This window comes from Pongo pygmaeus, chromosome 14 (assembly GCF_028885625.2).
Source record: "Pongo pygmaeus isolate AG05252 chromosome 14, NHGRI_mPonPyg2-v2.0_pri, whole genome shotgun sequence".
Taxonomy (NCBI): Eukaryota; Metazoa; Chordata; class Mammalia; order Primates; family Hominidae; genus Pongo; species Pongo pygmaeus.
Genome location: NC_072387.2, coordinates 57185568 through 57204800, shown reverse-complemented (window position 1 = coordinate 57204800; position 19233 = coordinate 57185568). Strand labels below are relative to the sequence as shown.

The window sequence follows — 19233 nt, the reverse complement described above, 5'->3', positions numbered from 1 at the left end:
CATTCACACACACATTTATTGCAGCATTATTCACAATAGGAAAGACTTGGAACAAACCCAAATGCGCATCAATGATAGACTGGATAAAGAAAATGTGACACATATACACCATGGAATACTATGCAGCCATAAAAAAGAATGAGTTCACGTCCTTTGCAGGGAGATAGATGAAGCTGGAAACTATCATTCTCAGCAAACTAATACAGGAACAGAAAACCAAACACTGCATGTTCTCACTCAGAAGTGGGAGTCGAACAATGGGAACACACGGACACAGGGGAGTGGGAACATCACACATCAGGGCCTGTCAGGGGGTGGGGGACAAGGGGAGGAATAGCATTAGGAGAAATTCCTAATGTAGATGACAGGTTGATGGGTGCAGCAAACCACCATGACACATATATACCTATGTATCAAACCTGTACATTCTGCACATGTATCCCAGAACTTAAAGTATAATAAAAAAATAAGTAAATAAAAATAAAATAAAATGAGGATAATGATGCCCCCCAACCCCATATCTGATGAGGGCTCCAAGAGAAGCAAATATAATAATGCATGTAAAGACACTTTGAAACTATGAAACTGGTATTATTGTTATTATTTTACTGTTCTTCAAGACCAGGCAGCCAAGACCTGGGCTTGCACTTCTTCATGCCTGTTCCTGTGCCTTTCATGCCACTCTCTCTGGTCTCTAACCTGCCGCTCTTCCTAATCCCCCCTCTTCCTCAACCTGCAATGTGCCTAACTCTTGACAATCCAAATAATCTTCTTCAACATCTACATTGCCTTCTGCAGATCACCTTAGCAACTGACATTTCCCATGGGTCTCTGTATTTTTTTTTTATCCCTATGGCACTTGTATAAAAACTACTGCAGCCTAAGATTAGTTCTCCTTGCTCTTTAGCGGATATATGTCAGGCAGACACATCATGTCTGCCTCTCCAGATAATCAGATTTTCATGGGGAATGGACAGTCTTCTACTGATTTTGCATACCCTATTCTGACAAGCACATATTTGAGGGAACTTGGTAAACATCATCACTAGGCAAACAAGTGTTACTGCAATGTGCTCTTAAAGCACAAGTATTAGACATGGAACCATAGGATTTGATGGTCTAGGCAAATTTGCAGCCACATTAGGCTTCCTCTTCTCTTCACTTTCATCTAACCACTCTGTTGCGGTTTTTAATTCTCCGCACTAAGAGGCTCCTACTTTAATACCCCACCCTGCAATCTGCAGCTCTTCCCACAATAGTACTGTATGTTTATCTAATAACTTCAGAGATTGTCTTGAATGTTAGCTCCAAGAGCTAGCACATACCGTGCAAGGGCAAATAGGACACTTTTTATAGATCATAGAAATGTTCACAGGAAACATGCTCCCAGGCCAAGTGAGCAGCTGTGCAGTTGAGCCTTGGCCCTGAGAAATATCCCCATAGGTCATGCCCAGCAAACAAGTCTTAGGCTAGCTTTGCAATTGTGCACCCATATAATAGTCCTGAAAAACAGCCCTGTGGGGCACCCCTGGAGGGCATGTCCCCAGGCAAGCCAAGCAGACTTGTGTCCACATTCTGAGCCAGAGAAACAGCCTAATGGGTTGCCCCAGCAGATGTTCCCTCAGGCCATCCAAGCAGCTATGTACCTGCATCCTGAGACTGACAAATATCCCTGCAAGCCACTCCTGGCAGGCATGCCCTCCACCCCCCCAGGCTGACTGAGCAACCGCATTCACATACTCCCAGCCAGGGTAACAGCCCCATGGCCTTAACCCTAGCAAACTTAACCCATAGTTTGTTGACCCATCATGTGTACACACATGCCCTTTACCTGAGAAACAGCCCAGGAAGCCCACATCTGGCTATCACTACAAATTCTTACAGCCTAGGCCACTGAGAGACTTGCAAATGCCATTAATGTGGATTACAGCCAAAGAAACCACATGAAGACTACACTAAAATGTCTACATAGAACCAAAGTCTACTCACCTCACTGAACTGATACTCCAGGACACATTTATATGAATAAGCTTTGCCCTGTGAAACCTACTCCATAAAATTGAAAGAGACAACTTTTCCACCAGATGTGTAGAAATCAGCATAGGAACACATCAAATATTTAAAAGCATGGAAACATGACACCCCATAAGGAAAATAATAATTCTGGTAACAGACCCAAATCATTGGGAAATACATGAAATGCAAATAAAGGAATTCAAAATAATAATCTGAAAGTGACTCAGTGAGATATAAGAGAATACAGATAGACAATTCAATGAAATCAGGAAAATGATTCATAATTTGAATGAGAAATTCAACAAAAAAGATAGTTATCATAAAAAAGAACCAAAAAGAAATCCTAGAGATGAAGAATTCGATGAATGAAATAAAAATACAATAGAGAGCTTCAACAACAGACTTGCCAAGAAGAAAGAATTTCTAAGCATGAAGACAGGTCTTTTGAAATAACACAGGCAGACAAACAAAAAAGGCATAAAAGAGAATGAAAAAAGCTTACAGGATTTATGGGACACAATTCAGGAAAGAAATGCTCATATTATGGGTGTTTCAGAGGGCAAAGAGAGGAGAAAAGGATAGGAAAACATATTTAATAAAATGATAGCAGAGAACTTCCCAAGTCTTGAGAGAGAGATGGGCATCCAGGTCCAAGAAGCTAAAAAAAATTCCAAATAGATTCAATGCAAAAAGATCCTCCCCAAGTCACATTACACTTACACTGTCAAAAGTCAAAGACAAAGAAAAAATTTTAAAAGCAGCAAGAGAAGAGCATCAAGCCACATATAAGGGAATCTTCACTGGCCTAAGGGTGGATTTCCCAGCAGAAACCTTAGAGGTCAAGAGAGAATTGGGATGATAAATTTAACATACCAAAAGAAAAAAACCTGTCCATGAAGAATATTATACCAAGCAAAGCTATCCTTCAGAAATGAAGAGGAGATAAAATCTTTCCCAGACAAGCAAAAATTAAGAGAATGTATCACCACTAGACCAGTCTTAAAAGAAATGCTCAAAGGAGTCATATCTGGAAGTGAAAAGATGATAACCATTTTCATGAAAACATGCGAAACTATAAAACTTACTAGTAGAGCTGATACACAAAGGAGAATCAGAAAGGAATCAAGTCTTATCACCACAGGAAACCATTCAATTGCAAATATAAACAATAAGAGAAGAAGTAAGGAGCAAAAGATACACAAAACAAGCAGAAAAGAATCAATACAATGATAGAAGTAAGTCCTCACCTCCCAAGAAATAATAACCTTGAATGTAAATGGATTAAATTCCCCATTTAAAAGATATAGACTAGCCTAATAGATTTTAAAAATACAAGACCCAACTATATGCTGCCTGTAAGAAAATCACCTAACCTGTAAAGACATACATAGACTAAATGTGAAGGGACGAAAAAAGATATTCCATGCAAATGGAAATCAAAAGTAAGCAGGAATAGCTATGCTTATATCAGACAAAACAGACTTCGGGTTAAGCTGTAAAAAGAGAAAAGAAGGACATTATATAACAATAAAAAGATGAATTCACCAAAAAATAACAGTTGTAAGTATATATGCACCCAACACTAGACCACCCAAATATATAAAGCAAATATTAAATCTAAAGGAAGAGATAGACCCCAATACAACAATATCTGGGGACTCAGCAGCCAATTCTTGGCACTGGACAGATCATCTAATCAGGAAATCAACAAAGAAACATCAGATTTAAATGGCCCCATACACCAGATGGACCTAACAGACATTTACAGAACATTTCACCCAACAGCTGCAGAATACATATTTATTTTTCATCAGCATGTGAAACATTCTCCATGATTTACAATATATTAGGACACAAAACGAGTCTCAAAAAAATTTTTTAAGAATCAAAATCATACCAAGTAACTTATTTGACCACAAGGGAACAAAAATCGATAGCAATAACAAGGGGAACATTCAAAACTATACAAATACATGGAAATTAAGCAACATGCTTCTGAATAACCAATGAGTAAAGAAAGAAATTAAGAATATAATTTTAAAATTCCTTGAAACAAACTAAAATAGAAACACAATACACCAAAAACTATGGGACACAGCAAAAGCAGTGTTAAGAGGCAAGTTTATAGCAATAAATGCCTACATTAGAAATTAAAAACATTTCAAATAAGCAACCTAAAAATGTCCCTCAAGGAACTAGAAAAGCAAGAGCAAACTAAGCTCAAAATTAGTAGAAGTAATAAAGAGCAGAATAGAAATATAAAATTGATACTTAAAAAAATACAAAAGGTGAAGAGCTGGTTTTTTGAAAAGGTAAACAAAATGGACAAACCACTAGCTAAACTAAGAAAAAAAGAGAGAAGAACCAAATAAATAAAATTGGAAATGAAAAAAGAAACATCACATCAGATCCCACAGAAATACAAAGGATCATTAGAGACTACCATATTACCATGAACAATTATATGCCAATATATTTGAAACCTACAGGAAATGGTTAAATTCCTAGACACATACAACCTACCAAGATTGAATCATGAAGAAAATAGAACCCGGATAAACCAAAAACATATAATAAGATTGAATCAGTAATAAAGAGTCTCCCAAAAAGAAACATCAGATGGCTTCACTGATGAATTTTACTGAATCTTTAAAGAAGAATTCATATCGGTTCATCTCAAACTATTCCAAAAAATTGAAGCAGAAGGAATTAATTCTTCCTAATTCATTCTATGAAGCCAGCATAACCCTGATACCAAAACTGAACAGGGACATAACAAAAAAAAAAAAACTACAGGCTAATATCCCTGATACATATACAAGCAAAAATGCCAAACAAAATACTAGCAAACCAAATCAAACAACATATCGAAAACACAATACACCATGATCAAGTGGGATTTACCTCAGGATGCAAGGATTGTTCAACATATGCAAATAAATAAACATCATACGTCACATCAACAGAGTGAAAGACAAAAGCCATATGATCCTCAATAGATGCAGAAAAATCTTTTGATAAAATTCAACCTCCCTTCATGATAGAAACTTCTTACAATTAGGTATAGAAGGAAGGTACTTCAATATAACAAAGGCCATATGTGACAAACTCACAGCAAACATCTTACTAAATTAGAAAAAGTTGGAAGTTTTTCTTCTAAGAACTGGGACAGACAATGATGCTTACTCTCACCACTCTTATTCAATATAGCACTGGAAATCCTAGTCAGAGTCATTAGGCAAGAGAAATAAATAAATGGCATTCATATTCAAGAGAAAGAAGTCAAATTGTTCCTGTTTACAGATGATAATCTTATATATAGAAAGACTCCACCAAAAACTCTTAGAACTAATAAATCATTCAATAAAGTTGCAGGAAACAAAATTAATATACAAACATCAGTAGTGTTTTCTACACAAACAATGAACTAGCTGGAAAAAAAAAAATCAAGAGGGCAATCCCATTACAACAGCTACAAACAAAAAAATAACCTTAGGAAGAAATGTAACCAAGGAGGTGAAAGACCTCTACAAGGAAAACTACAAGACACTGATGAAATAAATGGAAGAGGATACAAACAAATGGAAAGACAACCCATGCTCATGGAGGAGAACTAATATTGTCAAAATGACAACACTACTCAAAGCAACCTACAGATTCAATGCAATTCCTATCAAAATACCCACGACATTCTTCACAGAAATAGAAAAAAGTTCTAAACTTTGTATGGAGCCACAAAAGAACCCAAATAACTAAAGCAAACCTGAGCAAAAAGAACAAAGCTGGAAGTATCACACTACCAAACCTCAAAATATACTACAGAGTTATAGTAACCAAAATAGCATGTTACTAACAAAAGCAGACACATAGACCAATGGAACAGAATAGAGAATCCAGAAATTAATCCAAATATCTGCAGTAAACTGATTTTTGACAAAGGTGCCAAGAATACTCATTGGGGAAAAGATAATCTCCTCAATAAATGGTTCTGGGAAAACTGGATGTCTATAGAAGAATGAAACTAGGCCCAAACCTCTCACTCTACAAAATTTAACTCAAAATGGATCAAAGACTTAAATATAAGACCCAAAATGATAAAAACTACTAGAAGAAAACATGGGACACACATTTCAGAACACTGGTCTGGGAAATGATTTCATGAATAAAACCTCAAAAGCACAGGCAACAAAAGCAAAAATAAACAAATGGGATTATCAAACTAGAAAGTTTCTGCACAGCAAAGGAAGCAATCAACAGAGTGAAAAGACAACCTACAGAATTTGAGAAAATATTTGCAAACCACTAATCTGACAGATGACTAATATTCAGAATATACAAGGTACTCAAACATCTCAACAGCAAAAAAAATTCAATTTTAAAATGGGCAAATGATTTAAACAGACATTTCACAAAGAAGACATTCAAATGCTCAACAGGTATATGAAAAAATGTTCAACATCACTAATCATCAGTGATGATTTTGCAACTCAAAACCACGATGAGGTATCATCTCACCCCAGTTAGGATGGCTATTATCAAAAAGATGAAAAAACAAATGTTGGCAAGGATGTGGAGTAAAGAGAACTCATGTGTTGTTGGTGGGACTGTAAACTAGTATAGCCACCATGGAGAACTATATGGAGGTTCCTCAAGAAACTAAAAATAGAATTACCATATGATCCATCAGTCTCACTTCTGGGTACTTGCCCAAAAGCTTTGAAACCAGTTTGCCTAAGAGATGTCTGCACTCACATGTTTACTGCAGCACTATTCACAATAGCCAAGTTATGGAATCAACCTAAGTGTTCAACAACAGATGAATGGATAAAGAAAATGTGGTATATATACATAATGGAATACTATTCAGCCATAAAACGGAATGAAATCTTGTCATCTGTGGCAACAAGGGTGGAACTGGAGGACATTATGTTAAGTCCATTATATTTCCTAAACCAGAAACAGAAAGTCAAACACCGTATGTTCTCACTCATATGTGGAATAGCAAAAAAAGTTGATCTCATAGAAGTAAAAAGTAGAACAGAGGAAACCAGAGGCCTGGAAGAGTGGGGAAAAGGGAGAGATTTGGTAAAGGATACAAAATTACCACTAGATGAGAGGAATAAGTTCTAATGTTCTATACCACTGTAAGATGGCTCTAATTAACAATAATGTATTACGTAGTTTCAACTAGTTCAAAGGAGGATACTGAACGATCCCAACAAAAGGAAATGATAAATATTTGAGATGATGGATATGCTAATTACCCTGATCTGATCAATATACATTATATGTATAGAAACATCAATATATACCCCATGAATATTCAGTTATTATTTGTCAATTTGACAAATAAATTAAAATAAATAGAAGTGTTCACAGGAGACAGTTGGTGTAAGGTAGCAGGCCACAACTGCCACTTACTGGCTGTGAGATCTTGCAGAAGTGACCTATCTTCTCTGAGCCTCAGTTATGCCGTCTATAAATGGCATAACAAATGTGAGTTGTCTCATACAGGATGAGCACTCAGTGATGTTAACTATTATTATTAAACCTCAGAATTGGGACCTAGAACAAGCATTAAGGAGGCAAAATTTTCCCAGGGCACTAGTAAATATATAAAAGCAAGGCTGAGAAATGATTTAATGATAAAAAATGGTGAGAAGCATGACAGGTGTTGCTCTCAGTTGCAGGGAAGCAGTAGCAGAGCAGCAACCTCAGGATTTAAATCCTGATTTGTTCATGGACTACCTCTATGACCACGAGAAATGACTTTATCTCCCTGGGCGTCAGCTCCTTATCAGTAAAAGGGGATAATGTGGCCAGGCAAAGTGGCTCATGCCTGTAATCCTAGCACTTTGGGAGGCTGAGGCAGGAAGATCGCTTGAGCCCAGGAGTTCAAGAGCAGCCTGGGCAATAGAGCAAGACACTGTCTCAATAAAAAACAAAAATAAAAAAAAGATTAATTTAATTGAATAAATAAAAGAAAGGGGTAATGCTAATAATAGTTCTTACTTCATAGGGTTGTAAGGATGAAGTGAGAGAATACATGAATGGCACTTAGGTCAGGGCCTGGACAAGAGAAAGTTTCATATTAAGTGTTAGCTGTTGTTATTGCAAAGGCTGACAGAATAAGCTCTCTGAAGTTGTGCAGACAGGATTCTACAACACATTTGTTCCTCAAAATCCCAGAGGCCTCAGAGTGCTGAATTAACACAGCCCTCCAAAACAGGAAAGTATCACTGAGAGTCTACTCTTGAGACCCAAGCTGACAACTCAGAATTTATTTGTAACAGGCTCCAAATGTCATGTCAGAAATGCCAAGCTTTCTAGACCTTTCTGGCCTTCCAAGAACGGTCTTGTGTTTTCAGAATTTTTTTTTCAAAAAGTCAAGGTGAATTAAGTTCTTGGAGATCAAAACAGAAATACAGATAAAAGGAACTGAAATTGTGACATATTTTGAATGTGAAACGGAGCTGGTCTCTGAGCTTCCAGAGGAAGTGGGATAGAGGGGAACAAATCTCACAGGTCCTTGTTTTCATGGACTCAGTGCCTTGGAGAATTTTGCTGCACTGATTTTTCCTCTACCCTGTCACCCACAAAGTGCCTCAAGGAGCCCCCAAAGTATGAGTGACTTCATTGGCCACCAGGCTAGTGACCCTTTGCTTTCTGAATGCCATTTATTTCCACATGCCACTTAACCATGAAGTCAGCACTTTGGGCCATGGGTGAAGAGTTTGCTGGCAGATCTACTGTAAACTGCTACAGTTAATAAGGATTTATGGCTCTGGAAGTCCCCTGGGGAGGAAATTCTCCAATTCACTTTCTCTGTATTGCAGAGGTTCTCTTCAACAGCTCTGGGACAGGGAAGGACTTTTCAGCCAGAGTCCAGGGGCCTAATAATTCACCCTGCAGGGAGACTAAAGTTTCCCCTCTGGGGCCTGTGCAGCTTTACTTGTCTCATTTTTACCCTCCTCTTAGCAGTTCCTTTAGTTAAGATGCCACATTTGGAAGTCTCAAAGCTCACAGGGTCTTCTCCCCTTGGATCCCAACTAAACAGAGCCTGACTTGCCCTGAAGCTCAGCAGACAGAAAATTTGGTGAGTTGGTCATAGGATTCTACAGATTCCTAAGAGCAGCTTGAAGCCCCTGAGGAGCAGTCTCTGAAACTGCTCCGCTCTCCATTGTGGGTAGATCTGGGTCAACTCTTGTGGCAAGAGTGGGTTGGCTTTAATACGCAATTGCCACAACAGGGAAGGGTCCCCTTGGGGAAGCAAATGCATTCAGCAGTTTCTCTCTTGTAGTCGCCTTATCAAATTGGCTTCTTATATAAGCAAATGTTCCAGCCTCCCTTCTCCATCTCTCCTCAGATTCTCAGGAATCCACCAGGATTTGTATGTGGGTGAGGAGGATATCAGGGATGTTGGGAATGTTGGCTATTGGTTCATCTCTCCAACCTACCTTCTGACTAAATCCCAGAACGCACAGAGAAAGTTTAGAAACCCCTCAAATAACTTCTGAATTTTAAAATCTTGGTTTCTTATTTTAATTCTAAAGTTCAGATACGCCATCTTGTATGATATTTAGTTTTCTAATTAGAACATTTCTTTTGAAATCATGTTAGTTGGGTTGCCAACTTTTCAGTAATTCCTCCCAGCTACTGATCCACCCTTCAGCTTGTGTCTACCTTTTACTCTTTTTAGAATGTTCTTTGGCTCTTGAGCTCTTATAAGAGCCACCTTCCTTGCCTGAACTGTCCCTGGGGCTGCTGGTCTTGTTGAAGCACTGACTCTTGGGCCTTGCTTGGAGTGGGTGGACGTGCAGTGTGAACTGACTGTGGCCTTCTTCCACTGAAAGGAGAACTTTGCCCAGACCACCAAATGTGTGGTAATAATATCCTCTGCCACAAATGCACAGACAGGTGAAGGAAGAGACACCTCAAAAAGATGTGTACTGTCAGAGCGCCATTAGGACAAAGATTTGCATGGCTGAAAAATGACAACTTGGAAAGTGTCTGTGTGACCAAAATGTCAGATCTTGTAAGCATCAGCATTGTCTTGACAGTTTAGAAATAGATGCTTTTTTCTCTATCTTTTGCTGACAAGTTTTTTCCCTCTGTCATTTTGATTGGTCAATTTGTACATTATCCAATGAAGCTTGCTTGCTTGCTTTTTCTTTCTTTCTTTCTTTTTCTTTCTTTCTTTCTTTTTCTTTCTTTCTTTCTCTTTCTTTCTTTTTTCTTTCTTTCTTTCTCTCTCTTTCTCTCTTTCTTTATTTTTTTCTTTCTTTCTTTTTATTTTTTTGACAGGATCTCACTCTTATCACCCGGCTAGAGTGCAATGGTGCAGTCATGGCTCACTGCAGCCTCGACCTCCCAGGCTTAAGGGTTCCTCCCATCTCAGCCTCCCAAGTAGCTGGGACTACACGTGCATGCCACCATGCCCAGCTAACTTTTTGTACTTTTTAGTAGAGACAGGGCTTTGCCATGTTGCCCAGGCTGGTCTCAAACTCCTGGGCTCCAGCCACCCGGCTGCCTGGGCCTCCCAAAGTGCTGATATTACAGGTATGAACCACCATACCCAGCCTCACTGAAGTTTCTTTCTTGAGAATTTCCCTGTGCAGAAAAGCTGCCTATTGATTATGAACACATTTGCAGACAATTACTCCCTTAAAATGGGAGTTCTTGTAAAATTTCATTCTTTCTTGTTTTATTTTGAAGAGATAATGCTCCGAGAGAACAACTTATCCCCAGGGATGTAGCAGGGATTGAAACCTAGCAGAAGTTTGGCATCCAAGCATGCCAGGGGACACCTCTGTCCTCAAGAACAAGATGTACGGCATTACCTCAGACCTCCTTCTTCCCACCTCTGTCTTTATTAATTCTCCTTGTTTCCTTCTTTAATAGACTCCAAAAGCTAGCTTCTCTTGCACATTCATCCTACCGCTAACATTCAGCCACCAAATAAACAAACAAAAATTCAACTCAACAAAAACATCATATATGAAGAGCTCTGAGCTCCTTAGAGATATGGCTTCATTTTGTTTAAAAACATTATTTTGACTAAATGTTGCCCTCTCTCTGGCTCTCAAAACTTTCCTCAGCTCTCCTTGGTTAATATAACACATGAGTCTATGATGCTGATTATGAATTTAATTTTGTGTAAAAATCTCAACAATATGTTTTTCATTTTCTAATGCACTTCATCCTTGTATTTAGAAAAGTTGGTCGTATCTGTTATTCACCAAATGTCTGATCTAAGGAAGACCACAGAATCACAGAATTGTTTTCTATCTGAGTCTCTGATTTCCAAGACAGAAGAACAGCAAGTGTTATCATAGAGACATTGTCCTGTTTATTCCAATAAATCCCTATGGATTGATCAATGTTAGGGTCCTCCCTGTCCATAATCAAGGTAACTAAATGACATGACTCAGGGGCTCCTCACAAGCCCATTTATTCAAATTAAAACTCCCTCTCATTCTCATTTCTCCTAGACAGCATTTCATATTCCAATATTAAATTCACTTCTTATAGAGAAAAGAAATTATTTACAAAGGTAGTTTGTTAAACATCATGTGTATTTCCTAAAATGACATAGAGACATGGTGATATCATGGAAAACCTCCGGAATAAATCCCAACTGAACCCAAATCCTAGCTTTTCCTTGTGCAAACTGTGTGACAATCAGCAAGTACTCAACCTCTCAGAGTTATTGAGAGGACCCCAGGAGGCAGCACAGGTGACAGCCAGGGACACAGCTGCACTTTGCCTGGCACCATACATTGTCATTCCTGTTGCCACCCCACCTGCTGCCAGTGGCATGGGGGCAGTGGGTATCTGAAACCTAAAGAAGAGAGGGCTAGGAGCAAAAGTAAACCATGGGCTCTTATCCTCTCCTGCTTGTCCTGCTGCCCAGTGTCTCCTCTGTGGCAGACCTGGCCTGTTTACTCAGCAGGCTCCATCAACTCCCTCCTTTCATCTCAGGGGTCAGCTCAAGACCGGCCTAGTACAGGCTGTCATCTTTCACCTGGACAGTGGGCACAGCCTCCTCAATGGCTCCCTATCTCCACTCTGGCTGTTCTCAATTCATTTTTCACACAGTGGCCAGAATGACCTTTCCAAAATGCATATCTGACCACATTACTCTTCCACTTAAAACCCATTATTATCTCAGAGTCAAGTTCATCTCCAGGCTTTTCATAGTATCTATCTTGTTATCCAGCACATTCTCTCCCCACCATCCCCTCAGTAAAGGACACTCAGTCTCATGAAGCTTATTTCAAGGACCCCAACACTGCAGGCTCTCTCTTGCCCATTTCTTCTGAGCTCCAGCTCATTTCCTGGCTATTGCTTACCCAGTCTCAGGTTTCTTTCTAAACATCACTTTCTTCAGAAAAAGCCTTCTCTGATCCCTCCACGTCTTGGCTGTTTGCAGACCCTTGGGTTTCCCGTCCAGCATTTACTCCAGGGGCAGCAGTTGTCTCCTGTCTATCCCTACCCACCAGACTGTTTGCCCATGGAAGGCAAGCACGTGTCTACTGCTGTACCCCAGGCCCCAGCACAGCGTGAAGCACATGAATGTGCTCAGATCAATAAATGAGCTAATGAAGCTGTTATCCAATGCCCTCACATTTTATGCCTTACAATTAATATCTTCTAGGGGGACGGGAAAGAACTCACATGGTTTTTACAGTGAAATGATGTTAAGGTGTTTTTCCTTGAAAATTTTCTTTTCCTGAAATTCAAATCTAAAGTCTGGGAAGAGGAATATAGGGTCAATGGTCAATGGCATGGCATGGGAGCAGAAGGCAGCCACAGAGGGTACCCAAATGGTGCTCTGTTCTAAACACTGTAGGAAGCAGCACCCTTTATATCTTGGAGGATAGCAAACTGTTTCTCTGACTCTGTGCCAACAAGTTCCCAATAGGGATTTGTGCCTCTTACAACTAACAAAGGGAGTCATCTTCATATCTCTCAGTGAATTTACAAGAGAAAAGTGAATTTACAAGAGATTTACATATCTCTCAGCGAATTTACCTTATTTTTAAGGTAAGACTCAAAATAAAAAGAAACCAACTTACTTAAAAGAATCTGGGATACAATGTTATTCAGGTGACAGTTACCCTAAAAGCCTTGACTTGACCACTACACAATTTATGCAATCTATACCTGTAATAAAATTGCATGTGTAATCCATAAATTTATACAAATTTAAAATACTTTAAAAATAATAATTTGACAAAAGAGAAAAAAGAATCTAGGATGCCTTCAAATACTCTTTAGATGATTGTTTTTCTGTACTAGAGGTACAAACAAGGTACGATGCTGTTTCTACAGCCGCATGGGAGGAGACTTATATGGGAAATTATATTTTTTATAATAAATTCTTATTTATATAATGTACAATATAGGTAATAACGGTGGACTAAATTATTTTAATTTCTCCCAGCTTAATTATATTTAAACTTCCATAGTAAACCGGCTCCCTTCCCCTCTTTTCCTCTCTCCTTTTCCATCTCTTTCCCTCCTCTCCCCTCTCCTCTACTCCCCTCCTTTCTCTCCTTTCTTCTGTTCTTTCTGTGGTCTGCTTCCTGTACTTTTTTGAAACCTCTCCCTTAAGGACTTTACACTAAAGAGGCAAAAAAAACTCTGCCTCTGGTCCCAGCTCTTCGTAAGGACCCTTCCGACTTTGGAATTTCTTGACTCCAACTCACTGCTTAGACCCTTATCCTGGGCTTCTCGAATAATAACTAGATTTCTTTGTCAAAAGACTGACTGTACTGCCACAAAGTCATCAATCCATTGGAAGAGGTTTTCCTTTAAATTCTGTCAAGATTATATTTTCTCCATGGGTCAATTAATATAAAGAGGTTAATAAAGTTCAACAGAGATAAACATTAGCTGTAACTAAAGTCTGCATTCATTGGGTGAATTGATTTACTTACACAATGCCTTTATTCTCAATGGAGTTTATGTGCTAGGTTCTATGCAATGACTCCAATGTCAGAGTCTTGGTCCAATAGAACACACTGTACATAAGTAACTGCAGTACAAAGGAGGCAGTGGCCAATACCCTGAGAAATAAAGAAATACAGTGCCAGGGGTTTCTGACATGGATTTCAAAAAGCTCTCTAGCAACGCTGTGCCCCCACAGCAAAATGCTTGCCTTTCTTTGTATTATCCAGTTTGGCTGCCGCATTGGCCAGAGTTCATTGGGTAATTGCACAATTACCCAATGTGCAATTGGGTAATTGTGAGGCTTTTATCTTAAAGGCTTACCCTTGGGGAACTAGAGTGCCTCAGATATCTGGTGCACAGAGCAAACTATGGAAAAGCAGAAAAGATCTTTGATTCTGGAGTACAGAATCAAAACGCTAACGAAGCGCAAGGTAACCATCATGTACTTATATACACAGCAATGAGTACACCGAAAAAATATATCATCTTTCCTCCAAAATGGAGGCTGCTCATGTGATCCCAGGTGGACAGGAGGCAGAATGATATAATGAATGAAAGCATGTGCTTTTGAGTTAAAAGGGTCCTGGGTTTAAGTTTCAACTCTGCCTTTTAGTCTCTTTTATTACTGCAGCCCTCTGAGCTTCAAACTCTCATCTGCCAAAGGAGCACTGGAGTGAGTGTTGATGAAAAAAAATGGATGTTAAGTGATTAACTTGGTGCCCAACACATGTGAAGAGTTCAGTCAGTATGAGCTAACAATCACAATAAGATTTGTGACAATAATGTACAAAACTCAGATAATTAAATAGGAGCCTTCTTTATGGTCAAGTGAAAGAAGATGGGGCCATTTCATCTGGAGGAACCAATCAGAAACACATGAACAATTCTGTTTACTTTCCTTTATTTTTATTACACAAGTAGTACACGTTCATGGTAAAAAAATTACAATGTAATACAAGCTGAAATAAACTTAAATAATGAACTTTACCACCAACCAGACATAGCTAAAATTTTGCATATATGGTTTTTTATCTTTCTTGAAATATATACAAATATTTTTAAAGAAAAATGAGCACACTTATAATGCTGTTTTGTATCTTGCTTTTTTCTTATTTCGTGTCATGATCACCTTTCTTTGCCAACTAACAACATCAATGTCATCATTTAACTGGATACAGAATAGCCAATTACATAAACATTATGAAATTTGTTTAACCAATTTCCCACAATAGCTATTATTTAAGTTGTAAGAAAGGACCATGTGCCCTGGGCTCAACCAGATTGGACCAGATCTGGTTCCACCTGGGAAAGATCCTATGTTCTCTTGGTCTCATCTTTACCATCTTTAAAATAAGAATTGCATCCTCCAGTTCTTAAAGCTAGTATGTGGATCAAATGAACTGATGCCTGTAAACGTGTTTTGTAAATAGTAAAGTACTATGTGAATGTTTACATTCATTAAAGAAGGTACTAAACAGGTGTTCTCCACTGAGTCAAAACAAGAAGAAATTTGATTAACATGCTGTTGGTCTCATTGGGATGATTCCTGGCCTGCAGCAGGCTGAGTGCAACAGCAAATGCTTCAGTGTGGTTTAGGGGCTCTGGCTCTGTTTTCAGTCCCTGATGGGAGAAACCAGAACGCAGCCCTGGCATAAACTCTGTCCACTTTCCTCCTGAGGATATGAGGTCCAGAGAAGGTAAGTGCCATGTCTATGGGGCTCCTGAAAGCCAGAGTGAGCCACCTTCTGCCTCCAAATCCAATCCATCGATCTTCGCTGTGCCCACAGTGTGTTAGTGAACTGGCCAGCTATTAAATGCCCACCTTGTGTTTAATCTTGAAGAGTTTGCAAAAGAAAGGAAGGCTGGCTGCCTTGGTAGATTCTAGCAGATATGGGCGTGATTCAGATACATCTTGATTTAGAACATGATTTAGAACATACTTGATGTTCTAAACATCAAGTGATTTAGACATGTGATTTAAAACATACTTGAGCCTCAACTTCTCTAACTTTTAACCACCAAAGCACTGGAAAGAAATCCATCTCTTTAAAACATTAGTAAATCGAAACACAAGTAGATTCTCATCTCAAGAGTTTATGTGGCTGAGTAGATGATAGAAATTTCTAGAAGTCTTATGTTTCCCACAAATTATTTTATAATTTGCATTATTTATGTAGTGTTGAAAGGGAGATTTGGTTGGCTTGCCTGAAATTATACCTCCCTTTCTCTTAATAGATATTACTCTCAGGTATATTTCAGAGACAGAAAAATATTTTGAATGACCTAGGTCATCTGTTTTTATGCTGACCACCCATTAGAACCACCTGAGAAGCTTCTGGAAAACAAGACAAAATACTGCAGATGACTCACTGACCTCCAAAAGTTAAGCTTCAGTTATTCTAGGGGTAATTTTCTAATCTCCTCAGAGTCGGGTGATTCTGGCTAGATGTGCAGCCAGAGTTGAGAAACACTGATTAGGGTCCCAGTGGGGTAAGGAACAGATTATATGCTCATGATTTCACATACTCTTTCACTCTCATTGTGCCTCTGAGCAAAACCATTGAAATATATGTGCTCAGATTTAACTTCTTCTACCCCTAAAACAAGACACTGAATGGAAAAAATATATCTTATATAATAAAAGGACCCAAACTATGAAAAATAGGATAACAGCCAAAAATGGAGGAAGTATAGTAAAGTTTCTCAATGCAATAATATGCAGCAGCTTTAATTTATGATCACAAAGAATTCACAGCAACATGGAAAAACCATAGACTGAAATGGAGGAAATGAATATAAACTTGTCCATAGTGCAGAGACGCAACTATGAAAACTGAAGTTATACGTGCATACACACACACACTCACACACACACACACACACACACACACACACACACAAAGGGAAGATCCCCAAAATATCAATAGAGGCTATTTTGGTGGAGAATTTGGCTTCCTTCAACATTTTTGTACTTCCACAGTATTTTTTAAACTACCATGTACATGATAGGAAAATAACATTTATAGTAGAACAAAACAAATTTACCTTTAAAAAATTACTCCTCTGACTATTATGTGATCATCAAGTCATGATTCTCAACACCGAATTAACAAAACAAAGATTAAAATGCCCACCTGAAGGTCTCTGTCTTTCAGCTGCCCTGGCTTCTGCTGCCTCTATCTCTCCTGCCTTCCTCCTCCGAGTAATTCAGGTTGCTCATTTCAAAGAAAAGTGAAACAGCAAATTATATTTATGAACAGTGCCAACCAATAGCAAGCAAGTCAGGAAGTGTAGCAGGTCATCTGTGCTTTTTAGAAGACAGTGTAGATGTTAGTGCAAGCTCCCTTCTCAAGAAGGGGGAAAATTTCCTAGGGGCTATGTCTAAAAAGAAGAAACCTAAAATTGCCCTGCCCCTCTAATGACTGGTTTTTTGTCATTATCTTTCTCAAGAGATCAAGCGGATATGATGGGTTAGAGTCAGGAATTTTAAGTGGCTTTTAGTTCTCCTAAATGGTTTCTGTTTCCATGGCAACAGAAATAGCAACACTGCCTTACACACATAGCACTTTAGACTTGTTTAAAGCACTTCCCTCACTCACTTGCGTTTTCAGCTCACTTGCACTCAGGCAGAGACCTTATCCACTCTGCTGAAAATGTTCTGTCAGAGGTCACCAAAAACCTCCTTGTTGCTCACATAAAAAATCCTTTCTCAGTCCTCACCTTCCTTCCCCTCTTGTTTGCATAGTTGACCATTGCCACTTTCCTGAAACTTTTCCCTTGTTTCTCTGACTTTCCTGGTTCTTTTTCTACCCCTCAGATTGCTCCTTTGCCTCTCTTTCTGATGCCTCTTCTTCCATCCCTTTTCTACGTGTGAGCTTTCCCCAGAGGTCTGTGTTCTGACTTCTTCCCTCCTTCTCTTGCTTTTATCTATCTGATCCACAATCATAGCCAAATTTAATGTGGCCCAGATGGAGCTTTTGTCTTCCCCTCTTAGTCCTGCATCCCCCCATCTACCCTGTCTAAGCAAATGGCACCACAATAGTTTAGCCAGTTAATCCATCCATAAACCTGGAGGTCACTTTTAACTTCCCTCTTTCTTCCACCACCCACTTCTGAGCCAACAAGTTCCATTTGTTCTGCCTATAAAATATGTTCCAAAGCCAACCATTACTCACCTCTCCATCACTGTTCAAATCCTCATTTCCTGGATAGAAAGCTGCAGTAACATTAAGCAAGAAAAATAAGTAAAAGGGATCCAAATTGGAAATAAATAAGTAAAATTATGTCTGTTTGCAAATGATAAAATCTTATATGTAGAAAAACCTGAAGATACCATGCACACACACACACATAAAACCCCAATAGAACTAATAAGCAAGCAAATTGAGCAACGTTGCAGGATAGGAAATCAATACACAAAAATCAGTTGCATTTATATATACTAACAATAAACTATCCAAAAACAGAAACTAAGGAAACTATTCCACTTACAATAGCATCAAAATGAATAAAATACTTTGGATATATACTCAGTAGCAAGGTTACTGAATCTTGTAGAGATCTCTGCACTCTCATGTTTACTGTAGCACTATTCACAATAGCCAAAATATGGATCACCCGAAATGTTAATCAACAGAAAGATGGATGAAAAATGTGGTCTATATTCACAATTGAATACTATTTATTGATTTAAAAAGAACAAAATTTGTCATTTGTGGCAACATGGATGAGCTTGGAAGACATTATGTTAAGTGAAGTAAACCAGGCATAGAAAGATAAATACTGCATGTTCTCACTCATATGTGGAAGCTAAAAAAGTTGATCTTATAGAAGTGGAGAGTAGAATAGTGGTTACTAGAGGCTGGGAAGGGGAGGAGGCAGGGAGAGATAGACAGAGGTTGATTAATGGACACAAAAGTTGATCAATGCACATCTAGATAAGAGGAATGTGTTCTAGTGTTCTACAACACTGTAGGATGACTGAAATAAACAACAATTTATTGTATGTTTTCAAATAGCTAGAAGAGCAAATTGTGAATGTTTTCAGAAATAAATGCCAAATGTTTAAGGTGGTGAATATGCTAATTACCCTAATTATACAGAAGAGCTGGCAAAGCCCGCAGCTGCCCTTGTCCTCTTCCCACTCCCAGCTCCCTCCCACATATGAAGAGCTCCACACTTCGGCATGGGGAATTCTAGCCCTCACGTCCATGTCCCCTCTCCCCTTGGCCACCTGTAGGACGTAGGGCCACACAAACTGTA

The 19233-nt window shown here is 38.7% G+C and overlaps 1 protein-coding gene across 5 annotated transcripts in view; it reads right to left on the bottom strand.

Annotated features, from left to right (window-relative positions):
* Nucleotides 1-17194, bottom strand: part of CYSLTR2 (cysteinyl leukotriene receptor 2) — a 65248-nt gene extending 48054 nt beyond the window's left edge. For 3 of the 5 annotated variants that reach the window (XM_063650869.1, XM_063650868.1, XM_054446885.2), the window contains exon 1: nucleotides 17017-17170. The gene's annotated coding sequence lies outside the window, so the exon portion shown is untranslated. Of the gene's footprint in view, nucleotides 1-17016 lie in introns of all 5 variants that reach the window. The other 2 variants (XM_054446889.1, XM_054446886.2) reach the window with 2 other exon arrangements.
* Between the last annotated feature and the right edge of the window lie 2039 nt (nucleotides 17195-19233).